This window comes from Aquila chrysaetos, chromosome 8 (genome assembly GCF_900496995.4).
Source record: "Aquila chrysaetos chrysaetos chromosome 8, bAquChr1.4, whole genome shotgun sequence".
NCBI lineage: Eukaryota > Metazoa > Chordata > Aves > Accipitriformes > Accipitridae > Aquila > Aquila chrysaetos.
The window spans coordinates 23,774,288-23,801,886 of NC_044011.1; the positions used below are offsets into that span (position 1 = coordinate 23,774,288).

The 27,599-nt window shown below is 40.5% G+C and overlaps 1 long non-coding RNA gene across 1 annotated transcript; it reads left to right on the plus strand.

The window, feature by feature from the left end:
- Positions 1-3,117: 3,117 nt before the first annotated feature.
- Positions 3,118-27,070, plus strand: LOC115344909. The gene is made up of 3 exons (XR_003924677.2): positions 3,118-3,160; positions 16,972-17,132; positions 26,586-27,070. It is a non-coding gene; the product is annotated as an uncharacterized LOC115344909 (long non-coding RNA).
- Positions 27,071-27,599: the final 529 nt, after the last annotated feature.

Here is a 27,599-nt window from a genome sequence, read left to right on the forward strand (position 1 = left end):
CCAGTTTTCAATGTGTGAAGCCAGCAGCAGACAATAGAGGAGCTACTGTACCCTACAGTCACACAAAGGAAAGATCCCAGGTGCTAAAATGGGCATAATAGAAACCAGAGACATCCCCTGATGTGGTACTTTCTCTAGCAGAGATGACATCTCCACCAGAGCAAACAGATCAACTGTAAAAACAAGACCTCTCTTTAGGTTGCTGCACCTGGTGGTCATATATTTTCTTCCACACGTTATGCTGGTCATTACATTAATTCTACACAGACATTATTTTGATTACACACTGCAGTTTTTTTCCAGGGTGGCTAGGCAAGGTGTTATTTGGGACACATTATCATACATTTTAGGCTAATACACGTTTCACATATTTTTCATTAGTCATTGGAAGATATCAGTAAAGATCAGTAATTTGGAAGGCATATTTTTACTGCGAAAATAAAAGAAGGTACCCCATGCATGGGAAAAACATGTTCAAAACTGTGCCTTGGGCTTCTCCACATTACCTTGAAGCCCCCTCTCAGATGCTTTTACCCCTCCTTGAGCCTCCTTGGAGGCCCCTTTTCTCCCTTTCTCCTTCCTGTAAGCAAGGTAGCTTTTCTCTGCAAGTTCCCAGCAGCTGACTTATTTTTTGGCACAATTCCTGCCACTGATTTCACTTGACAGCTATTCTGCACTCTGGTTGCAGACATAATGGACATGCCTCAAGTGAATTTAAACTTGTAATGGTTCCTGAAGCACCTGGGGCTTAATCAGTTCCCTATTCAAAGCCCTCAAGAGGACAGAACACATCAGTGAATCACCTCAAGATGTCCATTGCTCTGATCCTCAGCCTAGGACTGGGCAAATCCTGTGTGTGAAGCTCTCCTGAAATAGAAAGACAATTTTCTGTGCAAGGCAAGCCCCCCCAAAACCCTAGGAACATATTACCACAGTCATTGATTTCTTTGCCATATAAGAAACACTTTTCTCCTTTTTCTGTACAGTTCTCAAAATCCAGGCATCTTTATGAGATTTTTTCCTTTTTGTGGGGTACTGTAGTCTACAGAGAGAATTTAATATAATGCTTTCAGGTTTTTACTAATGAAAACAAAATACTGAAGCAGCCCTTCTTCCATTCTTCCTCACTCAAAGTTTTTTGTGCTTAAATGCCAAGGTGAACCTGCCTGAGATCAGGTTATTTTGTTGTTGTTGTTATTAGTTGACTATCACTTCATTTTGTCTATAACCCCAGTCCATAATTTGCTTCTGTCCCAACTGTGCTCACCAGTCAGACGCTGTCAGCCGAGTCTTCTCAGCCAGCACAAGCAGAGGTGTGCAGGGTCATGTTTAATATGCTTGCCCTGCTCTGCTTCTCATTACCCAGGAAAAGGACTTCAGGGTAACTGCTCTGTGAGGCATCCCAACAGGAACTGGCTACTTATTTCTGCTTCAGCTCACGATCTTGATTTCACCATGTTAAATATATTGTGCTAATATTCATTCACTGAGGACATGTTAAAAGATGCCCTCCAAAGTTTCAAACTACTGTTCTATTGGATTGTTCAAAATTATATATTGTTCTTATTTCCAGTACTTCTGGGAGTTTTTATATATATTTAATGTAATTAGCACAAAGGAAAAAAAAGTGAAAATACACTTTGGGAGAGTTCAGAGCAGTTATACCAGAGATTAATTTAGGCCCAATTTCTCCAGGGAAGGCAGATGATCTGCAAAGAGTCTGCTCCGTGTACGAATTCTTTGATGTTTCACTGAACAGTCTGGCGATATGGTCCAGAATGCAATTCCTATTTAAAGACTAACACCAAATCCTATTCTGTTCTATGAAAAAGGTGAGTTTTTTTGCAAAACATTCCTGAAATCTAGAGACATTAGTAGAAAACATGAGCAATTTAAGCATTTATGTAGCAGTCATTCGTATGCAATCCGTAGACACAAAATACTATGCATTTATTCTGAGACAGATTGCGCTTTCTGCTTTAAAATAATCTCTCTCACACTTTTGACATGCCAGAATGTTAAAAAGTGTTTCTGTTTTCTGATGAGCAATGGAAAGTAGTAAATGGATGCAATGCCCTTCTCCCAACTGTTGATCTCATTTATTTTGTGCACAAGGTAGAAAGAAACCTGTTTTCAGAAAATGATAACAGCTTTGGAATAGAGTTCAGCTGCAAGTCATGCTTACTGGCTGAAAAGAGTTTTCAGTCCATTTGGTACAACAATAACAGTCAAAGTTAGGGAACCATTTTTCTCCCTCCTAAATATGTCGTAGCACCAGCATGATTTTAACAAGACAGCTCTTCGTTTTTATTTCTTTTGCTCATTCCTTGGGTTTGTTGCCAAGAGCAACACAAAGAATGCACCAGGGTGTCATAATAATCCTCCATTAAATCCCTAGTATTTGAATTTTAATGCTATAATTCAACAGCTGACAAAAGCCCATTGAGCAGGTCTGAGGAGAGGAAAAGAGCTGGTCCCATTTTCTCAGGGGGTGATGCTATAGCAACATGGAATGAATTTGGGGTCAGGGAACAAGCTGTCTCCAAGCTTTGTTTGCATTTCCTGGCTAAAAGTAGAATCTGGTGTTATAAATTTTACCAAAATAAGTAGTTATTTGGAGCTGCATGAAGATCGTTCACTCTGTAAAACCTTTGCCTTGTAAAAAACGAGCGGAGACAACAAAACCAGCAGCCAGAAAGACAACAAACTAACAGACTATTTTAGAAAGTGCCAGCCTAAGAATTATTTCACAGTCTCTCTTCCTTCTCTGGTTTCCCTACCTTCCAGCACAAACCCTGCACCAGAACTTGAAATGATGCAACACACTAAGTCCATTTTAAAGGAATAACACAAAGACAGCAAAGTCAATAACGGTGGAACAGAGACCTCTTATAATCATCAAAGACCTCGGGAAAGTCTGGTATGTCATTTGTTATGCTTAGCTGTCCCCACACTGAAGGCTTTTGTGCGCTGGGGAATGTTGTTCGGTGGAGACAAATGAATACACCTGGAAGACAATTGTCCATTGTGGGAAACGCTGCCCGTCGGGCGCAGCGCAGCCCCCCGCCCCTCCCAAAGCCCTCCTTTCCGCTTAGGGCCGAAGCCGAGGTGCGGCTGTTCTCAAAGTTGGTTTTAGTGGGGATCAGAGCTCAGGGTGTCTGTAGGTAATAACGATATATTGGCAATTTCTGTGTTTTGCACTGTACTGAGAGGTATATTTTAAAGAAGAGGGCTGATGCATTCTTCTTCTCGATTAAAATAATCAGAGATTCATTGGATAACAGTGAAATAATGAGATATAAAAGATTAGAAATAACAAGAAATGCAGTTCTCTGTGCGGGGATACAGCTTTTGTCACTGAAGAAAACTATCAATGTTTTACTGTATTTGAGATCACTGAGCTTCTTTCTCTATTTTTTCACTTTGAAATCCATTGCTGATCACCCGTAGCCAGCCAGCTCCCCAGAGCCTGCTGCAGGGACCTCTCGGGTCTGGCCCTTCTTGTTCAGGCAGGGAGATGAGAGACACATCAGCACAGGGAGTACGGGTGTTAACAGCCTGATGTAAGGAGGGTGGAGTGTGTTTGGTAGGTGAAGTGATGCAGCCAGGATGGATGAAGGTGGAACTGCTGTGACAGTAGAGTGGAGAAGCGAGAGAGATGGTTTTGAGGCCTTCGAGAGGTATGTGTACAGGAAAGAGCAGGATGAGTAGGAACTGGCACAGCAGCAGCCCCCCTTGCAGCTGGTATGTCTAATAGCTGCTTGGTCCCGCAGGTGTTGGACTACAAGACACCTGGAGTAGGGGGGAGGCTGCCCCGAACTGCAGTGCCTGCGCTTCTTACTGATGGGGTGGACTTTTCTGTCTTTCATGCAGATCCCCCTGACAAGGATTTGGTGCACAGCGAGAGGGTTAGGAAGCCTTCCTCCTTCCACCCTCCCCCTCCAGAGCTCAGTAGCAAAGGCTTTCTGTAAGAAAAACAGGGCTACGTAATGTCTTCCTCTGCGATTCCCAACATTTCCTCCTGCATGCTTCTGGATGGGAGAAGCCACTGAGGAGTCAGTGAGCCACTCCTCTCTTCAGCGTACCTCTGGGACAAAACGGTATCTCCCTTCTTTTGTTTGTCAACAAATCCATTATAAAAAATGATTGTTTCTCCAAGCCTGAATTTCAAACTTATATAGGCCAAACTTGCATTACAGGTGCTACATGTAATGCATGTGACTGTTGCTAGGCTGTCCACATACTGCTTTATGGAAGTGGTACAGCTATTTCTGATCTGCGTACTGTAAGCATCCATTTTCTGTCCAGTATTATACCAATATTATTAAGCTGCTCATTCACAGTCCTTTAAAAACAGAGCACCTTGTGCCTGCATTTTCTTTCCCATGTCTGTGAATTGCTTTCAAGTGCAGTTTTGCTATACCTAAGATGAACAGATTTTATGAAAATTCCATTCTTTCACCCTATAAAGAACTGTTTTTCAATAGAAAAGCTCTGAGCACTGGAGCCCCACTCCAAAAGAGTTCAGCTCACTTGACTTTGGGGTCTTTAGAACAGGAATGATTCCTGTCAGCCTGCTAGATCTAAAAGGGAAGCAGTTCATGTGCAAACAGCTTTCCATCATTATCCTGGGAAGAATCCCACTGGGAGAATAAAGAGTAGCCATAGGAGAAATTTTTTGCAGTAATGGCATGTCATTCCCTTGACCCTCTGCTGAAGTGTTCATTTCTGTTATAGCTCAGGCGAGAAATATGACATTTTATTGTCTGAGATTTCCAGGCAAGCATTCCTGAATGGGGTGCAGTTCTCATTGGGTAATAATCTACAGGACCAACCAAGAGAAAACAAGAAACTTCACTGTCATAACTTTAAAGCCTGGCAAACGATAAACTGTGAAGATCCTTTGTTAGATATTTTTTATTTAATGTCCTTTGTGTGACTGAACTGATTTACATACAGAGCTTATTGGATTTATGTAGTAGCTGCACTGATTCTGATTATTCCAAGCAATGAAGAACACAGGCAGAGTTTTGGAAGGTTTGCCAAGGCTTTGGAGCACCTTTTCTGTTCTGGAATTCTGGATTCTGTGGATATAATGAGTCTTATAGCTGGAATTAGGAAGCACCTGATCTTTTGCAGCAATCACCTTTTGCTCTGATGAAATTACCCTATCGCGGTTTAAATGCTGCCACAATGTGACTGAACCAATAGCCTCCTCTGGCAGCAAAGTTTATAGGCATGCACGAATGGCACTACCTGGGATTCACTCCGAGGCAATTCTTCACTGAACAGTATTTTGCTATTTAAGTGCAGATGCTGCTCTGCTAGTCCTGGTGCACTTCAAGGTGCTTGGAGGAGTGGCATGCTCAGGCTTCCAGCATGCCAAACACACACCTGCAAACACATACTGAAAATGCCAGCAATCAACCCTTAGAAAAATGCTGCTTGAAGACTCCTTTATTTTACAGCACTGCTGTTGGCAATAGGTCTTAGAAACAGCAAAGTAAATGGCTTCAATATAAACCAGATATATATGTGCTGGAGAAGGAGAGTTGAAACTGAAACAGAAGGGACCAAGATGAATCGATACTGAAAACAGGGCTCATTGCATTTATGACACTGGGTATGTCTAAGCTGGTTTTGCACACTCTGCTGAGGATTTGTTATGGCCAGACATGCATCAGCTTCAGTCTAAAAGCACCTCATTTCTGCAGTACAGTATTAGACTGGTGCTGAGGTGTAGCTGCAGAGCTGAGCTCTGAAACTGCAGTGGCTGTATTTCAATTACCTCCACTTCCAGGGTGTACAGGGTACAAATATCCTTTCATGCTGAAGATAAGTCTGCTCCTCACTGTCTGTGGAAGTCCCTTTCCCATCCCCTGTTAGTTTGGCCTAAATCCTATGTATTAATTTTAGTTCTGTTTAAAATCTGCTTAATTGTGTTTGACTGTCTATCAGACTCCTTTATACTTTTTGAAAGGCATCAAGTGACGCTCGATGCAGATTTGGCTAGAGAAATGCAATGGCCACAGTTGTAAAATTTTTCTGTGGCTTTGCCCAGGAAATTTTATCAAGTAATTCACAGTGAGGATTTAAAGGAAAAATAAAGATACCTGTTAGAACTAATAAAAAATAAGTTGGAGCACCTCTTCCTCAATAGTATTAATAATTTCAGTGTAATAGAACAGTGAGCTCAGTCTCACAGATCAGCATCTCTTGTGCAGGTAGATAAGTATTAATAAAGGCATACTAAAAATGGAGAAGTAGAAGACGTAAGACAGTTCCTGGGCTAATGCTCTGTCATATAGAAGGCGGGCATTAGGGCTAAGGGTTACTGTGAGCACAGCACTGATGATTTCTGCAAATGGCAATGTCCAAGTGCTAAAAAGTCTGGAACTGTTGTACTAGAACCCAAAGGAAAAATTTCATATTATTCTTTGAACGTTTTCTTCAGTGCTTGCATACAGCTTCAAAACAAAATGATGCATTTCTGAAGCATTTCCAAAACTCCTGTCATGGATCCATGATAGTAACCAGGTCTTTGGCTGCCCCTGTGATGTGTTAGCTCTGGGTCTAACTCTTCCCAAAGGTGTTCCTATCAAAATAACTGATTTCGCTTTTTGAAAGATCCAACCTCTTTAAGATAAAATAAACCTTAGGGAAGATAATGGATGGTATACATATAAGGAATCTGAAGCCCCGAATGAGGTCAGCATTGGAGTTCATAGTCAAGGGCTCTCAGAATCTACCTAAGTGGCTTCCTTCAAGTTTTCCATGGTCCACTTCATATAGTTATCAGAGAAAGGAATCGTCTTGCTAACAAATGTCAACCAGAATCAAATCGGTGATCAGAAATATATCCTTGTGCTTCCTCCTCTTTATTTCCGATTTCCATGACAAGTGACTTACTTCTTTGACCAGAGAAGTGTGAAAATCTAGCTGGGAAGCAGAAAGGGACCTCCTTCACACTGAAGGTGCTGCTGAAGCATGTGGATGTTCGTAAAGAAAGACTATTCTCCTTGTAAATTCATGTGAGAAAGGCTCTATGCCTTGATACTCCCCAGATTCCCATGAAGAAATCTGACCTAGTCTAACTAATGGAAGTCAGAAGGTATCAATAATAACTTTCTGAATTAGTGCAAGCAAGGAGGCTGGTAAGAATAGAGGCAGGACATTTAGCTGGTGGCGTATAATCAATAAACCTGTGGTGCTACCTTGCTCAGGAAGTCTGACCTACTCTTTAACACATGCACCAGCTGAGGAAAGTCCATACCGAGAGTAATTCAGGGTCTTTAAAAAATGCCAAAGGTGGAAAGAATGGAAATTCATAGTCATGTAGCTTGCAGAAGAGAAGACAGAGGAGACGTGAAAAAATCTTCAAACAAATCACAAGTGCCTGCAGAAAGGAAGGGGATATTCAGTTCTCCATGCCATTGCTAGGCTGAAAAAAATCTGGGACTTCAAATACAGCAAGGGACTCCATATTAGAGATACACTGAATATTCTTACAGTAAGGGTAATGAGGGACTGAGACACATTATCTGGGAAGTTTGAGGAATCTCCATTAGTGGAGGTCTTAGAGAACATAACACTCAAACATTTGCAAGGTGGGACCTAGGCATACCTGATCCTCCCTTGAGGCATGGGCTGCACCAGGTGATTTATCTTCCTGTGCTTCTGTGGTGTTGTGGGTTTTTTTAACCTCAGCACTGCATGAGTGTTTGTACAGTCTGCATTGTTTAATGCAAGGCACATAGCTTAGAATACCTCATGCCTTTATTCAAACAGCAAAGCCTTTCTCTAACAATTTTCTCATCAGAACTACTCTTCCATCTTAACTCAGTTCCTCCTGGTTAAGGCTGGAAACAACATTACCGTACTTTTAGCATCTTGGTGGCTACATAAATTTTTGCATTTCAGGAATGAATCTGGGACCTCCCTGTAGCCTGTGGATGTGAAACACATAATCCTGATCCACTTCCTAAGCCATCAGAGACCATTTTTCAGGGGAAATATGAACACATTTTTCCCAACTAGAGTTGAATGATGGCAAAGGAATAGGGTATGAGATATCTCAAAGAGAAGAAGAAAGTTTGGTTGGAATTCGTTGGTGGCGACTGTGGCCAGTGAAACAGCAATCTCCTAATGTTACTTATCTGTCAATGGAAGGGAAACTTATTTCCCATGATGAAATCAACAGATGTGAGTTGCACCCTGGAAACTGAACCTCAGGTCAAACAAGTACTTCTTGAGAGTGAACAATACAAAAATTAAACCAAGGACAACTTAAATTACATTTCTGGTTTAACAAAGCTGGGGGTTTTTTACCCTTTTCTCAGAGCCAATGCATTTGTTAGGTGACAGTAAGTTTCTGTGAGGAAGATATGAAGTTTTTGCAGTATTAAGTTATGCAATGTTTTGCTGTGTTTGCATGAGCACATGCAGCCATGCTAATGAAAGCTGATTTGGTTCCGTGTCTGTGTACTGAGGCATGACGCAACGTGGGCAAACATGGACTCAAGTCACTCCTAACAATGACTACTTCAGTGTGGGCACAGAAAGTGCTCCCATGTTTCCATCTGGGAAATCCTGGACTGGAATATATGTATGCATGCACTGCACAGATGGCTAACACATGCCATCAGAAACGTTTTTGGGTGCATCAGACTAGATGCAAAGATTGACTCCTGCGAGTATGTGCAGTGAGCCCAGGGTGTCTGTAGAGGCAGCTCACACCAGCACTCTGGCCACTGGTCCAAGACCTCTGGACACACAGCAACCCGTCGAGAGCTGCTGCCGTTGTCTGGTCTGGCAGCAGGACACCCCCTAGACCCTCTGAAAAAATGACCACATCCCTTTTTTCCAACTGAATTACATTTTGGGCTGGGTTAAAAGAGGGGACATGTCAGAGAAAGCAGGATAACTATTTGCCCTAGACAAAAAAAAAGAAAAAAAAAAGTCTGAATTCCTGCTTAGCTGTATGTGTTTCAGCCTACACAATAATGAGCAGTCACATGATTCAGGGGAAAAAAAAAAGTCCCTATGTTCACATCATTGCACAAATGTCCAGATAAAACATGTATTCCTCGGTTTCCTTTGGAGTATCATTTTAGAGATCAATTAACTGTTTTTAAAAAGAACTGGTCAGAATAAACATTCCCACCTTAAATGGTGAGTGTGTCTTCGTAAGTATAGACCTTAAACTGGCAAGGAATAATATAGTATTGTCAGTTGAAAATTACAGTCTTTAACTTCTCAATTTGTAACAGTAGTTCCCATTCTCCCCGTCTTGTCTAGAGAGAGAAAAAGAACTGGGGTCTTGCTTTCTATGTAGCTCATTTCCATTTGTAGAAGTACTGTAAGAGCATAATAAACATCCTAGTTAAGTTCAGTAGTAAAAGTAGTTTTCTTTGCTTTATATTGAGAAAGTAATTGTGACAGTATGAACAAGCAAGTGAACCTGCCAGAAATTTAGGAGAGTCTGTTGCTGTGATGTTGCAGTCTTTAAAGCCAAGTGATATATTTTCCTTCAGCTTGGTCAGTCCAAATATCACATTTTAGGAAGTCTTCAGATTTTAGTTTTTCAGCTGCTGTCCAAGCTTTGCATGTTTATCCTTATATAGAGACAGTTGGGCCAATCATCTTCTGAAATGAAATTATGAAAGGAATAGTCATGCCAAGTCAGATTCCAAGGTTTAAGGTTTCTGGTTTGGTTTTTTTTTTATAAATTATTTTCACACACAAGAAAAGATGAGCCACACACAAGAGCTGTACTCTGCAGCTGGATCTGCTTCCAAGTCTGAATCTGAAGGTGGGATATGGACTCTGGATATTTTTAGCCACAAAATATGTGAACCACAAAAGTATGTAAACTACACACATATATTTGCCTGTTCTTTTCAAAGGAATTCTCTTCATTGCAGTAAAAAAAATATTGCCCACAGAAAGTTGGCAGAGCAGTAGCCCATGTCCCAGCAGATGCCTATGGAATGTTCCTGACTGCTTTGCATGCTAAAATGTGCGGCTTTATAAATAGTGTTAAAATATTCAACTCTAGTTAAAAAAAAAAAAAAAAAAAAATTAAAATTAATATATTCCCTCAAAAGCACATGTAATATGGACAATAAACAATGTGCTAGTAAACTGGCCATTGCCTAAATGCTTTTCTCATCTGCTGCTTTAAAAATGCAACCAGAGTGGGCCCAGTTAGGTCAAACAGGACTATTTGCTAATTAAAGTAATACTTGGGGAGAGTGTGATTGATGCAATATGGTGCATATCCATCACCAATTTCATATCTAATTATGACCATAGGTTTAGATTCAGGAAAGCACTTAGATGAACACATAAGCCAGTTTCTCTTCAAGACAGCATATAAATACATGCTGTATTTTAGCTAAGTATCTGTGCCTGTTTTTTCCTATCAGCTGATTCTAATTATTACTTTGCTTAACAAGTAGTTTAAGCTCTTTGAATGATTCTTTAAAGCATGCTTATTTCTCCTAGACATGGAGATTTAAGGAGAATTCAGGCTGTTTGAGTATAGCCCAGAATGATCAACTTTAAGCAGGTACTTCAATCAAATGAAATTTTAAGGTATGCTTAAAGTTAATCATGTTTTTATTTATCTTTCTGAAGACAATTATTGTTTTATTTAAAATAATTACACAAACAACTAATAGAGTTTTTCATTACTTTAGTATCTTTCATCTGATAATCTAAAAATATGTTTTAAAGGTAAGCTACTAAATATTCCTCTGAAATTAATAACTATTAACCCTGAATCTTTAATATTCTTAACAAGGAGTACATTCAATTCCCCTTCTCTTTGAGGAATAGTAGTGATTGAATCAGCATTTTCTCAAATTAGTTATTATTAGAAACTATTCTACATTTGCTCTGAACTGGGTTAATCTTCATCACATCACTTGATAGACGAGGTCCTAAATTCAACTACTTCTTAAATTAAATGGTTTCCTGCAGTCATATGGTATTTGTGTACCTCAGTGGAATGCCTGCCTGTCGTATGTAATTGTCAGCTGTGAATGCTCATCCTGTTTCCAAGGCTTTTGTTAATCACCACTTCTTCTCCATCATTCACCATTTGTATGTCACCATTTGTACAGATTTACCTCTTAACTCTGAGCCGACAAGTCTGCTTCAGAAAATGTCTCTCTTTTTCCTTCTCTAGCTTCTTTCAGTTTGGCACTTCTTTTTTTTTTTTTTTTTTTTTTTTTTTCAGACTTTGCATCCTGAATGGCTCAAGGTCAGCTCAGGCGTAGTCTAACTAAAACCAATCCTTTTTATCTTACCTCCAAAACCCTTTCCACTCCCATTTTCTATGGCTGCCAAGAACACCATTCTGCTTGTCATCCAAACACACAATCTTTGATTCTTCTTTTGACTTCTCTCCTCAGACTCTGACTATAAGTAAACAGTCAGCTGCACATAAATTATTTTGTCCATCTTTGCACAGGGTACAAATATCTTCTCTTGAAATTCAACATTTTACATAGCTCTGTCCTGCTTATGTTTTGAAAGCATCTCCTTTAGTTTTGTGTTTAATTTAATAGCTCACTTTTAAGTAAAATTCCTCATGAAATTATCTTATTGTGTCACTTTTTTAAGAAGAGTTTACTACAACAGCAATTGCAATAACGATACCGGTAACAATGGAATCAATATATAGCAATTGCAAACCCATCTTCATAATTTCTTTTCTTCCTCCCACATTTCCCTTTATTATTATTATTATTATCTTTCACATAATATATATTTGTAAATAAAGATTGTCGAAGGTTCAGGTCAGGTACATTGTCTTTTTTTTTGTTCAGCAAAGTTCTGGTAATAAGTGCACATGTGAAAATACAAACAATATATGAAACTCTTTGGCAGCTAGGTTTCAGTGGTTAGTGTCTTTCTTTGGAGCTGACTCTATGCCAAGGGAATCTGTCCTTGATGTGGAAACAGTTTTGTTGACTTCATAATGCTTCTTTGTTTTGGAGGGAAAAAAACCCTTTGAACCGGCTTTAAAAAATGTGTTGCAAAGATTCATGAAAGAAATAGGTTTTTTATTGTTGGATTGAACAGGTCAAAAGGTGAAACTGCAACAATTTCAGGCTCTGATTGATTGACTTTGCTGTAGAATATCTGCTAGTGCCATTCCCTGGGCTGCTCAGCTGAGAAAGCGTTGTGTGATCAAATCTGCTCTCAGTGGCAGAGGTAACAACAAGGGGTGTCAGGGGATGGTTGGTAGCTCACTGCACTTTTATTTGTAATAATTCATTGGGTTTGTTTTGTTTTTTTCTTAAATCCCCATTTCCTGAGAGGAAAAAGCCACAACTCAATTTGGACCTAATCTTTCTTGAAATTAAATGCAGCCTAAGTTTCATGATACTTTTCAAGTATACCTTTTCTATCCAAGGATAACAAAACAAAGTCAGTAAGAGATATTGCTGCTTCTCCAATAATGGAAGTCATTCTGGACTGAATATGTGATTCATATTATTAAAGCTTCAGCATCCACTTTTCTGCAGTCCTAGTCCCACACAGAAGAGAAACCTTGACTGAGAAGTGAGGTTTCTGATACGAAATAAGGTACAAACCTTACTGATGCTTCTGCCAGAAGCAGGGCTTTCATCAGATCTCCCTTTTGTGTGGCTTATCTGGTGTTTAGCTCACCGCAGCCTTCCTCTGGTGAGCACTCATCTCTCTCCTACCTTTGTATCGTACCTCTTTTCAGGTCTGCTGAACTTGGTTGAAATTGGCTGATGGGTTCAAATGTAATTGGACTGAAATGTCTGACAGACAGAGATACACACAACAATCTCCAAAACCTTAGTGCCTCAGGCAAGAAACCAGACTAAAAGATTATGAAATAAAATATCCACCCCACCCTGCCCCAAAAATTAAGGCACAAACTTAACAATCTTCTGCAAGAAGTTTCTCCTCTGAAAAAGAAAAAAGCTCTGGCATGTCCCAGATGCCCAGTATGGGTTCTGATACTGCTTGTGATTTGATGTGAATGTCCCTCCTATCCAACTGTGATGGCTATTGGTGCACAGTTGTATGATAACCCCAGACAGATAAAATATGGTCTTCAAAAAATTACTCAAGACAATCACCAAATAAAGTTGCAGATCATGATTGTCCCATGTATATTTGCTTCACTACCTGCTGTTGATGTCAAATATCAACATAAATCAACATAAACAGAGTTGTATAAATACCAGAATCACTGTTTAGGCAGCATTAGCTGTTATCTACCTTCTACTTTCCATCTTAAGAATCAGATAAAGGGATTTCGTTTACTATTTAAAAATGCTCAATGACTTTAAATTCTGAGCAATACTAAACACTGAAAGATCATTAAGTGCTATAAGCTGCATTTATCTTTGAGCTGTTGCTTTGCCTCCATGTTCATCCTCATTAGGATTGTGCCTGTTGCACAGATATGAAAAAGTGCTATGCAGTTTAACCATAGGACTCTTGAAAAACAAGGCTGTAGGGCATGTAGTGTGTTTCCCTCTGAAAGGTTCTCCTGGTTTTCTGCATTACATAAATACTGAAGAAAAAATGAAAGTCTTAAAACACAGGTCCTGTCATAAAAGTTTAACCAGCCAGGTGAAAACTTGTTTTAAAAGCAGGCCTCCTCAAAGAGGTTTCAGATTTAGTTTGTCCAAGTTGTATAACCTATAGAAAAATAAAGCTGCCTTTCCATACTTTACTGAGTTGTAAGTATATCTTCATGCTGTAATTTAGCAATTAAATCTGTAAATCATCAAAGTTGAACATGAGACTTTGGCCTTTTGATAGCTCAATTTATTGGTGTGTTACCAGTTCTGCTTTAGCACCATCATTTCCCTGATCTGTGAGCTGGCACTAATTGCTTATTGCAAAAATAGCAACTCTATTTGTTTTATGTGCTGCCAGTGCATTATGAGCTGCTCACTGATTCTTGAATTTCACTGTCCCAAAAGGCAGAAGAAGAAAAAAGCATGCTAGACCCTCAGTTCATTCTGCTTGATACTCTATAAGCTGCATTTTGCCATTGCTCTGCTTCATATTATCCCATGCAGATGACTTGATTGTATGGGGGCTGTAATCCATGTATGTATCTGCATTAACATGTGCAGACCAACAGGGGAGAATTTGTAGAGCTAACTAATTGGTGCTGAAGACCTGACACCCAAAATTATACACATTTCACGGTTTTTCAGACTTCAGACTACCCCTTGCCTGGTGCTGGGAAATAAAGGTCTGACTTGAGCTGGAGGGTGTCAGCTGTGGTCCCATTGTCCAGCTATGGGAGTAATCAAGTTCATTAATCCTAAACCAGCTCCATGATGCAAACCAAAGCACAAGAAGCAAGTAGGACTGTCACAGTTACTTCAAAAGTACAGTCCTGGTTCAGTCAAACTCTAAAGCAGATACACATGTTGTGTCAGAGCAAAGACTTGAAGACCAGTATCGTCTCCAGTAGAAGGCAGTAATTTAGGGGAAGGATGCAAGAAGCAGGACAAGTACGTGGTGTGATCTTTCCCTTTGCTTCCAAACCCCAGTTTTTAATGACCATCTGATTAGAAATGGATACAGTTCCATAGGAACATTAATGTGCTATATAGGATTGTCATGTTAATCTCATAACTGACATGACGAAGAGCCACACAACAGTCCATGTAGAGTTTATGTGGGTGTGTATAGTCAGGAAGAGGAACAGACACAAGCCCATCTGCTGTTGGTTAAACACAGCTTATGTGTTTGCATGAAGGGCCGATTCATCTCTTTCAGTGGTTCTTACCTACCCCTCTGCTAAGTACTCCTAGGTTAAATATGTTGCATTCCTATGATAAAACATGCCATCGTTGTCACCATAGCTTGATTCTGAACTTGCACATGATGACATAGTTGTAAACATGATGTGTACCTGTTCATACATAAAACGGAAAAGAAGGATGCAATAAGTATGGAAAACAATTACCCTTCTTCCCAAATGTGCATTAGTTCTGTGCAGCACTAAACCTCAGACCAGTTTCTCTCTGATACGTCCCTTTCCATAGTTGTATCAAAGCACTTTTTAAAAGCAGGTCTTCCCTTGACTCCTTCAAGGCTTGTATGTGATCTCCTTCCTGCCTTTTCCAGTTTGGCTTTGCCTAAGGAGCGATTAGCAGCTCATGTGAGCAGGCAGCTGTGAGAAGGACAGCTCTGGTGTACAAAGGGAAAACAGCTGTAGTCATCTAAGAAAGCAGCAAATATACAAAGGAAAAAAAAAACCACAAACCAACCAACAAAAAATCACACTGAACTTGCAGGAAGTCTGTGCCAGAAGTGAAGTCTGTTGCAATTAAACCCATATATTTCAAGATCCCTATTTCTGAGCCCCACTTTGAAACAATTCTGTTTGCCTAAAATGCAATTGTATGGTCTGGGCTTTTTTTTTTTTTTTTTAACCTCAGTTGTTTCCTCAAGCTTAAATGGTTACACTGGGCATACAGTAAGGAAGCGAGGCCTCCTGGGTTGAAAAGCCAAGCAGTCTAATGCAGATATGAATGTTACATCTTAGGACAGCACAGCATAGTTACAAGTTGTTCTCAGAGAATATTGACATCCATAGAAGACACAGATTTGCTCACTCAAACGGTAGATCTTAAGTCAAAATTATGGAGAGGCCTCTCTGTGAGAGTTGACAGGTCCCAAGACTGATTTTCCACATTTTTTCTTGTAACAGTTATTAAACTCAGCCTAATGGCAGCTCTGATGATATGTAAACACATCCAAATGCACCCGTTGGTGGAGCTTTAGAGCTTTCACTTTCACTTCTTTCTCTCACATCAGTGTTTTCAGACATTTCCACAGAATGATGTGGGCAATGTGTCTTGCATGGGATCTCTAGAAGGAAGCAGACCCAGGACACCTTCAGTGTCATGTGGCTCCACTGTGCTAATGGAACAATATTTGGACCAGAATGTGCTGGAGTGATGAATGTGGCCTCCAAGTCAGGCATGCCTCATCTTTTCCAAACAACATTCTTGTACAGATTAGAGGATAATCTGACAGGCAGGCCCAGCCAATTAAAACAGTAATTGAAATAGCTGAGAGTGTTTTATTTGGCAGAGACTGATCGTTCTGCTTCATTTTTTAATGAACAAACAAGTAGGGTCATCATAATAGTTTGATTAATTTAAGAAGCCATTTTTGTGCTAAGATAATTTCCTATCTTGTGTTTCTAAAAACAAAAACAGAAAAGACAGACAGAAGGAAAAGATTCCTTTTGATCTTTGGTGAGACACTATAAACATCAGTCAATGAATAAAATCCTGAAATGATGGTGAAACCACAAAAAGCAAAACAGTTCCCCTTTTGACTAGAGGTAGGCAAAGGTATTTCAGATGCAGGGAAGGGGGAAACCTCAGGAAGCCCACGCTCATTAAACGATTGAGGTTCATTTTCCTGAGTCTCAGAAACATTTAGGAAAACAACATTAAACAAAAAGCAAACTAAAACTTCCCCTGCAACTTCTATAACCTTATTGAGGCTCTTGCAAAGAGCTAGGACTTTCTTTCATTCCACCCGCTTTTGACCAACCCTGTACTATAAAGAAAAAACAAGAAAAAAGAACCTAACCCAAAAGCAAAATTTCAGTTAGGAAAGTAAATGTAAGGCATATTTCAAACAACTAGCATACATCACTAATTGACAGTTGCTTAGTGATTTACAGGAGACAGCTTGTTGGCTTTGGTACAGCACCAAGTGGTACCCGCATCACTGAAAGTGTCTCAGCTGGCATTGGGGCATGGATATCTCAGACTCTCCTTCCTACTGTCCCCAGTTGAGGAAAGCATCGCTATTCATCAAGTTACTTAGGCCACATGCTTAATTTTAAGCATGTACTTTCCTCAAAAGGGATGCATTTAAACATGTGCTAGGGATTTAAACATGTGCTAGAGTTATTTATGGAATCGCTCTTTCCAGGAATGGCATACATCTGAAGGCAATATGGGAAGTATTGACTGCCAAGATGAAGACTGTGTCTTTTCTGTGGGTCAGTTGTGGATTTGCATCCTCAGACCAGCTAATTTGGCACCTTGCAGAAGGAACTTAAAGATGTCAACTGTTTCCTGAAGATAACACGCGTGAGTAACAAGACATTGTGTTCAGTCAAAGGCTGGAATGATGCATTAGGTAATTTTGACAAAGAATACAAACATTGATCCGTGTGATTTAGTCTGAGGCGAAGGTGGCTGTGGGAACCACAGTGTATGTTGGATTCAGCAATTAAGTACTTTCAAACATTTTCATCTTTCTTAAGCATATGTTAGGTTTTCCAGAACGATGTGAAGGGAGAGGTAAGTTGGGCTAGTCAGGGATGTCACTCCCAAATAGTGGAAATGCCATCCCATACCTTACATTATATTGCAGATACACATTAAAGCCTGTCTTCTGGGAACTTATCTGCCAGTGTTGTGAAAAGCCACGTGGCTTTGTTCCATTGCTCCTGTCTGTAATTTCCTGATACCAAGAATTAAAAATGTATCAGAGTGCAAGTAGCAAAACTCCTTTTCTTTCACAGTCCCATTGTTATAATGGAATTTTTGCAGTTTAGTTGTAAGAAGAACTAATCACAGTAGTAGTGAAAATATGCTCATGCACCATTTTCTGATTTTGTCCATGAGCTGGATTGACTGGTCTGGGCCATGTTACATGCAATGAAATGAAGCCCCATGTCTGGCCAACTATGAACCCTCCCTTCCTCTTCCTCGCTAGTCATAGAGTAGACCATGCCTTTACCTGGCTTTTGGGCAATAGCACAGCTGCACCAGCTGGCCACTCCATAGGGACACTGTATTCAACATGCATGGCTCCTCCCAGTAAAGGATTTTGTTTAAAGTCCAGGATTCCTGTGTGCTCCACTGTAGAACAATTTGAGGAGATATGCCATCAATATATTGTTGCTTCCTTCTGCTTTTCAAGTCCTAGAAGGACGGAGTTCACAGGACAGATTACATATAAGATGCTGCCGACTACATCAGAAAACTCCAACTTTATGAATTACCCTAGATAAATGCGTTTAGCCATCCTCTTCTGTTCTCCTCTCATAAGGACTGTATATGTCATCTCCAGCCTCCCTGAACAACGGCAGCCTATCCCCTACAGCACATCTATAGGGCCTGATGGGAAACAAATTGACACATTGCTTCACTGCTTCCCTTGGCCTTAGAATAAATCTCTCTATCTCATTTGCTGTCCCACACAGTAGACAGGATGGCCAGGTTGTTGAGCCCTGGCACACATATGTTAGTCTCAGCAAAATCAGAAAATTCTCATGGCAGCATTTGCCAAACTCCACATTAAAGGTTGCATAGTGGCAGCTCATCTGTGCTACTCAGAGCAGTGATGTATTGCTTTGAGCTGCTTATGCTTACCCTGAAGTCTGCATGGGACTCAGCTATTTTTAGTTGTTCCTCATAACTGAACTGGCTGATTCAATATAATGCAAAGCTCAATATCTAAAACGCACTTTGAATTCAAGTTTCAGCATCTGAAGCTGCCACCACTGGTTCTCATAGAGTCAGTCCTTGCTGCAGCCTGGCTTTATCAACCTGTTGGCCATTTAGTCTTAAAACAACAACTGAGATGACAAATCCTAAGAAAAGACAGTACTAAAGCACTTGGAAAAGGTAGCATGTTAGTTATTATGTAGACAAAACCCCCATGATGTACATCATTGGTAAGTGTTTGGGCAAACAGGTCCTGTTCCCAGGAAATTTTATCTGCTGCTTCCTTGGCTCTTTTGCTTGCAGAAGCTGCTACCCCTGCTATTTCCGCATCACTTGCTGAGTCAAGAGTTCTCACAGCTGGAACGCTCCGAGGCCGCATAGCCATCTGCTCTGCGATTTTCCCTCCATACCTGTCTCCTTCTGCCTCTTTGCATCAGCTTGTTCCAAAGCCTATTGCTATCTTTTCAGGATGACCGAAGGTCAAAAGTTCAAACACTGACAAATTATAGTGTATTGCAGAAAAGCTGTAAGTAGGAGTGTAAGCAACTGTCTTGGCACCTTCATTTCCATCTGTTTTCCATGTGTAATAAATGCAGCCAAGTTTATTAATATTCTAATCGCCACTCAAAGGCCACAATTCCATGCTCTGACTGAATTAATGCTGAGGTTTTGGACCTGAGAACCATATTCTATTTATATAAACAGCAAGGATATAACATTGTGCAATCATTTTGCTGATATCTTATTAGGATACTTAAGACTCTCTTTCCATGCTCAGGATGGCTTAATAGGATTATCTCATTGTGAAAGAAACATTTATCCACAAGTTCAAGAGGTGTATATTAAAGGCTCATGTACTACACCACAGAATGACCTTTACCTCAGAATGTGTGTGCCCTGTGTCAGATATAATTTGTACTGAAAATATCATCAGATTTGCCCCCGCTTGATAAAAGAGGCTTTTCTGGAGACACCAGAGCAACAGCTTTCTCAGCTAGCTGTGCTTGTTAGATTACACTTGAGAGAGCTGTATCACGTTTGAGATTTTTGTAGTAATACAATACATTTTATAATACAATAAAGTAGAAGTCATTTTATTCATTTAAATTGGAATTATTGCATGCCATAGCATTTGAATCTGGCAGGTGGAAAAGAAACCACATCAATAAATTGTACTATGAAAGAATACTTTGTGGTTTTATAATGCCTTTCTTCTGAGAATCCCAACACACTTTATAAACTTACATTGCCTTTCATAGCATGTTTGTGGGTATCTGAAGCCTTTTTAATTCACAAAAAAAGAGACATAGATAGATGAACCAGCCTGGCTAAGGATACACATATTTTACAATCTGTGAATCTGTGAATATTCAGTCTGAGAAAAATCCAAAGTGTGATCCCTGTTTGCCTGCTGTAAATATAAATTTAGATATTATTTTCCTTACTGAGTGATCACAAGCAACATGGGAAAACAGACTGATTGAATTTAGATTACATCCAAAAGGAAAAATCAAGTTTTGCATTTTACTACCATGATCACGTGCTCTTGCAATATTTTAAAACTGTGCAGACAATTGAATTTCTAACAATACTCTATAGCATGTGGCAGCATCCTTCTGTGTCAACAATTTTTAAACCAAAACTTTGTGATAGGTTTCCAGTCTCTGAAGCAAAAACTACATGCATAGAGAGATTTTCTGCTGGTTCAAAAATTCGTATTGTGGAGTGTAACAGTTGAGCCAGTGTAACAAAATGGGCCTGGGAGCTCAAATTCTTCAAGCTGCCTTTGCTATCTATAAACTGCTTCTGTACATACAATGATGCTGTTACTTCCCCCCCCCCCCCATGTGTTTTTTGCAGATAATAATCAGACAGACAGCAAACCAATTAAAAAGTCTTTTCAGCCTACTGTGTTCCCTGTTGCCCAATACCTTTCTTAAGGCTAGTAGCTAATTAACCATGAACTGATGCTGCAGTATTTGGCTTGTTGGTAACATCTGGTAAGATCTGAATAGCCTTCCCAGCAACTTCAACTTTTGCTGACAGGACAGTGCATGAGAGCTAAAAACTCCAAACATCATTATATGTTAAAGCTATACAAACACAGAAGGACACTTCATTAAGTTTGATAAAAATTTCATGAAAACTAGTCACATATTTTTATAACAAAACCAGTTGATTTGGCCGCTGAGCAAGTTATGACTGTCCTAGCAACTACGAATGCTACAAAATGAGACAGAAATAATGCCCAGCTAGTTCCAAGTATACTGCTCATCACTTTAAACAGGGAGCTAACAATGTCTCTTCATTGCTGTGTATATTTGGATTTGCAATACATATTTGCAGAGGTGTGACACTGTGTCTAGTAGAAGACAGGCTATGTACACCCCTGCTGAAATGCCACATGCTCTCCTTTAGCAGACAACACACCAGAGGTACATGAGATTCCTTCATGGTATTATTGACAATTAGGATGCTAGATTATGAGCCCAGCTTCAATTTCACAGCTACATGCGATGATGGAGTTCAGACAGAAGTATGCCCACCTTTAGGAAGCCAAAGGATCAGATCAAGGTCTGCAAGAAGTTCTGTGGCTTTTCCTAAATTTACTTAATGGAAGTTTGCAAAGATCATAATTCACAGTTACACTGCATCCTCGAGACTGCTGCCTGCACAGCTTGCTTTCACAGAAAGACTGTCTTCCATGTAATTACAGCCTACAGGAGAATTGTCATTCTCGGATTTACTTGCTTTATGTGTGTGTGTGGTATTGCCCATCTTCTTAAGTCATCATGTCCCATCATGAAGAGACCATCTGTGTTTAGTTAAACAGCGTATTTCATGGGAGCTATTTCTGTCACCCTGCAGAAGGAAGATGCTATGGCTCTGGTTCCCAGAGTCCATCTGTCTCTCCCAGGAGCAAGGAATAACTTCACTAGTAACTTGCATTTTAAAAACAGGTGCAGAGTGGTAAAGGAAACAAACTAAAGGAAGATGAAAAAATGGAAGGAAAAATGAAGAGAAGCAGTCCTGTGTTTCTCTAGGGAGTGGGGGCCAGAGGCAAGGAGACAGCAGGGGAGGCACAGAGGTTGTCTTTGTCTGACAGAAGTCGGAAAGGTCAGTTCATTCCAGTTTTTGTGCCCACTGCTGCCAAACTGTGGAATAAATGTATAAAGCTTTGAAAACTTCCTCATTCAAGTAAACAAATACCAGATGAGAGAATCTCTTGTATTCAGTTTTCAGAAGCTCTCTAGTGTCCCCAGATTATTTTAACTATCTGGATACTATCTACACTCTTCAAGTAGACCCCCAGACTCATGTGTTATTGTCTCACACAGGTATAGCATCAGTCAGATAGATGTTATGACACGAGTGGATTACTTTTAAGAATATTTGTCACTGGAAATATTTTTTAAACACAGAGCAGTCATCATTCAATGATTTAACCTATTTTCCAGTGACTTGGAAAGTCCACAATAGGATGCATCATTTGATGGCAAGCTCTAATTATGTCTACATAATAGTAGCATAGATATAATATAATAGTATAATAATATCTACTACAGATAAAATTGGGTAAGCCATATATATAAGTGGACGGATGGGAAGGTTTACTCTACAACTCCCCACCATCCCGCTCCCCCATCAACTGGATTTTGGGTCTGGCCAATGACTCTCATCTGGATTGCAAGCCTCAATTTCCTCCCTATAGGGGGCATGTGGCTTACAGTAGGGGACAATATGCTTCCCATCCTTATCCTAGCATGGAAACATGAATTGAGCACTCACTTGGGCACAGATACTGGTCTTGTTTCCAGCACCCACAACTTCTGATACAGTCTCAGGAAATGTATGTGGCGTGAGGCCTCTGAAAAGTTGTGCCTTAATAATGCTTGTAAGCATTAATCAGTTTGATGGATGCAGTCCTATAGATTGCTCTGCTGTGGTATCCACTGATTGTTCTTAAAGAAACCCCATATCTCACATTCACTAATATTTTAAGAAAGATTGTCCTGAATTATTGATGATCCTTAGATCTAGAGGGCGATCACTGAACTCTTTGCTCATCAAGCTTGCATTTCCTCTGCATTTCCTTCAAAGATACGTCTTCTCCCTGAGGAAATCCCTGAACTACATCTCTCCCTCTTGATTTGTACACCATAGAAATATAACTGTATGTCTAAAATTTCATAGGCTTCTGGGTAAGAAATTTCAAGACTGAAATTTAATGGAAGCAGATTTGCAGAAGTAAATTAACCATTCATGCTTTTTAAGAGATATCTGAGCTGATGAGTCTTCTGAACTTCACTAAATGAATGCAGTGCACAGCAGAGCATGGGCATGCCGTGTGAACAGCCATCTCTCTGCCCCTTTGTGGGAGCACCCTGAAGGGGCTGCGCTCCTATGGAGCTTCCACAGCTGCGGCAGGCATGGCCCTACCGCACACCTCATGGCGCTGGACACTCTCCTCAATTTGCGTGGGAAAGGCTGGGGGTGAGGAAAGCAGTACACGAGCTGGGACCCATCTTCTATCACTTCACAATATGCATCATATGAAGAACACACTCTCCCACCTTAAGTATCAACCACCTTTAATGCTGTTCAGGAAAAAACCCACATTTGCTCCTTTCACTCAGACAGAACATGGGCAAACTTCAAACCCTTTCACTCTTCCTTCACAGAGCAGCACTTACAGACCCTGTAGTTACCTTGAACTCAGCCAACCCTATCATCTTCTCACCCAACTGGGAAGGCTCTGGAAGTGGCCTAAGGCTGGTACAGAGACTCAGTCCTCTGACAGACCTCAGATATCTCCAGATCTGATCTCAACTGACTCTAGACTGAAAGGCCCCAAAGTCTTCTGAGAGCTCAAGATATGTCTCCAGACATCACCATTTCCCATCCCCAAGAGGTATTTCATTGAATCAGTACTCTTCATGCTATAATATCCCATGTGTGTTGTAAATTTGATTATTTTGTTTCAACCTGTGCCTGCTGCCTCTCACTCTGTCACTGTGCACTTCCAGGGAGACTTTGGCTCCATCTTCTCTCCAAACACCCTCTAAGTAGTTGTAGACATCAGTCAGACACTCCTGAGGCCTTCCTCCTTTATGCTGAGCAAATGCATCTCCCTCAGCCCCTCTTTGCACATCATGTTGTCCAGGCCCCTGATCAGCTTGGTGAACCTACACTGGATTCTCTCCAGTATGTTCATATCTTTCTTGTACTGGGGAGCCCCAAACTGGATTCAACACTCCAGGTGCAGCCTCACAAGTGCCGTGTAGAGGGAAATAATCACTTCTCTCAACTTGCTGCTATAACCTTAAACTGCCACCAAAAGACCAGGTCCTGCTGGTCCCTCACCCTTTCTTTTCACATGACCTCTTCCTTAGCTGGTGTTAGTATGTGGATATATGTGAGCCAGATCACATCCTATATACACACCGATGTTTACTTTCTGTACACACCACTAATGTATGCTAAGTGTTTTTCACCCCTGTAAATGCTGACTGATCCCCCTTCCTTCAGTGGGTCGGATTGTCTGAAAAACACAGTATGAAGTGTGAGAGACCCTGGGATGCAAAGAATAAGAGAACAGAAGTGTAACACAATGATTCATGAAGCGACAAAATGAGAGGTATCAACATTTATTCCCATTAAACTAGTTCCCTTTTATAAAAGTATCATTGTTTTGGGAACATTTAGCTGTGAATAGGATTCGGGGCTGGTCCAGATTTCTTACCTCAGAAAGAAAGGAGAATTTTGTCTCTGACTTCAACAGCAGTAAGTCCACAGATCCTTTGCCAAACCGTACAGTGAATAGGGAGGAGGATGTGTCACAGCCACTGCCGTGTAACCCATAGCTGCCATTAGCATCCCTTAGTGTAATAGTCATAGATAGCCTTCTGCATGGATTGAAAAGTCCTTTTGCAACTTCAGGACAGCAAAAGGAAAAAATACACTATGCAAAAGGAAACTATACACCTTGCTTGTCCTATAAGGTAAAATGAATAAGGGTAACAAATAAGGTAGGATTTAAGACCAGCCATAAACTGCCAGTTTTTTGGAACAACCTAAGAGTTTCAGCTGCTTCCCAAACTCTGGAATCTGTGTTGGAGAAAGGAATTTGCAGACCCAGAAAGAAGACGCAGTGCCACACTGCCTGTCCCTAGCAAGGAGGGCTGGAGGGGGTCCGCAAAAGATTTTTTATGTCAGGGAATAATTATTTTGTAGTGAGACAGAAATTATCTCATTTAAATAACATTTTTCCTACAGTACTTTCTCAAAGCCCAAGGGCTGCTCTTCCAAAAAATGAGATTTTTGGCAGCCCCAGAGCTTTTCTCGTATTTCTGTCTGTCCTACTCATACTATAAACAGTATTCTTACAAAATAATTTCTAGACTACAGTTTCTCCATCAGCCCACTGTAGGAGCAAAGAAAAAAACTATGTTTTATGTAACTTAGCAGCTGCAGACAGTTACTCAGTTGTGCTGTAAAAGTCTACCACTTGTTAGCCAAACAATCCAATTCTACGGCCAGGATTATATGGGAGGTCAGACTGGATGTTTGAATAGCCATTTTTGGCATTAAAAGCTATGAAAACAACTATTATTTCAGTATCATAAGCAACGTTATTAAATACAAAGTGTCTGCATGCTAACCACCCCTTAAAGTTTTTATGTTGTATTGGAGTCACTCATCAGACTTAATGTAGTTTATGGTTTGGGGACAAATTCAAGCTTCCTAGAGGCTGGAAGAGACTGTGGATGATAACCAACACATATTAATAAGAATCCATGAGCAACAAAACTAGATTTGAGGAAACCGTGGGAAAAAATCCTTGTAATTCTGCATTCAACATCAAAAGCAAATATCAGTTTCTGTTCACTACTGTATTCAATTTGCATCTCAGAGGCAATCAATCTAGTCTTGAAGAAAAAAAAATAAGGGAAAGGACCATTATGTTCAAATATCCACTGATAGACCATTTCAGAATATAAAATCCACTTTAGAATGAGAAATTACAGTTGATTATTTTCATAAATCATATGAGGACCAACTAAATTGTGATAGGTAATACTGAAAAAGTACTGCTTTGCTTAGATTGAGAGTATTCCCTTTGCCTCTATTCCTGTACCTTTGGGAATAGCTGAAGTACAATCCTTGTCCTGCTAAAACTAGTCAGGTATTTTGGTTGAACTTGTCAGTTGTTTTGGCAACAGTTAAAACAATGGTTTTATTGATTAATTTACAACTTGTAATATTTTTGCTCTGCACAGGTCTCCAGGGGTACCTTGGATGTGTACTGAATGGAAGGAATTGCCCCTCCTTTTGGCCAGGGATAGTGGCTGTCGATTTAGCGGTCCTGTGATGCTTTAAAACATCCTGGGGAGAAGTAATTGCCCAGGAAACCTCGAAACTGAGTGCAGTCACTCCACCTCCTGCCCTGAGCACAGCTCTGGTAGAACCGTGAATCAGAGACACTCACCCAATGCCCTAAGCTCCATAGCACCTCCTCAGTCAGTTATTATTAAAACAAAATAGAAAGAGATCCACCAAGCTTGTTTGGACTTTCTGGAGAGGAAAAAAAACAATCGTGTAAGCAACTAGCTGAAGCAATTAGGGGAGCTGTGAATGGCTCCACCAAACAGATGGTTAGATGAACAGACTGTTTCCCCATAGGTATTTTAAAGCTATTTTTGTATTTTATATGTTCTATAAACAATTTTAAATGCAGTGGAGTTACTGGGGATGAAGGGAAATATAAGAAGTGAGCAGGGTGGGAGTGCAGGATGAGGGAGGATATGAAAGACGAGCCGTCTGAAATATGAAGATCTTAAGTACTGGCGTGTCTGGTTATTTGAGTGTCCCTAGCAGTCAAATAATGAGCCTTCTTCATGTTTTGCCTTTCTGGACTTGGCTTACTTAGAGAAATTTGTAGGCATTAGGGTCTGTCTGGAGTTAGTTCCAAGATCTCTTTTTTTTCCTTAACATTTTGCAGCTGAGGCAGCCTTGTGAAAAAGACGCTTTGAAGAGAAACGTTACCAAATATGTCTTTTCTCCTGCCCATATCTTCTATTTCCACAGGAAAGGGACGCAGGCACAGGCAGACCAATGGAAACGCAAAAGCAGCCACCGTCACCGGAGGAGAAAGCCAAGCCCTGCCTGCAGCCCTGCTCGCAGAGAGGAAGCAGCTGAAGGTAAACGTCTTCGTCACTAAAGGGGACGCTGTCCGTCACCTTGACATTTCTGCCAGCTTTGCAAAGGTTTTACTCAGCGCTTCCTCACCTTCTAGCCACCCTGGGCCACTCCTGGCCGACCACCTCCGAAGACTGTTTTGCTTCCCTCGGCTGCTCTTTGTGAACTGCAGACAGCAGAGTCTGTCTATTTTTGTCAGGGGACACCACTAACACAAGCAGAATAACTGAGCCCTGTGCTATTAATGCTTCCTGCCAGAACCTCAGCTGCAAATGCAGCTACATAACCTGCTCCCTCCCCTGTGTTTCCAAAGATTTTAGGTAATCATAGAATAAGAGTGGAGCAAGAGCTACTTGTTCCTTTCTACTGCTATTACTTTTATGATACAAAATGTTGTTACTAATTACAGCTGCATGTAAAAGCCCTGAGTAAGGAGGGTCTGCATTGTGCTAATAAGCATAAAATAAAAACAGTTCTTACCCCAAGTGGTGTGCAGTCCTGTCCATTGCTGTCCACTCCCACAATTTTTTAATGATTTTTTTTTTCCCCCAGAACGTCCTAGCCTCTGGAGTCACAATTACGTAAGAGTCCTGATTTACATGTACTGAAACCCTTCTCCCTTTTCCCCAAAATGTTACTGAGAGCTTTAACACAAATGAAATCAAACTTCCTAAGTAATCATCTTTACCCCTTCACCACTCTTCCCTGCTACTCTCCACTCTTCTTTTTCTGTATCCTATAATAACCATGCCAGACTTGAGACCGTATAGACTATGGTTCATCCAGAAACACATAAATGATGGTTTCTTGTCTGGTCCCTCTTCTGACCAAATGGGCAGCTGCTGCGAGGCAAAACCTCCTAAGGCTTAGCTCTGCCTCCCTCTCCTTCTGGAAGGAACTCAT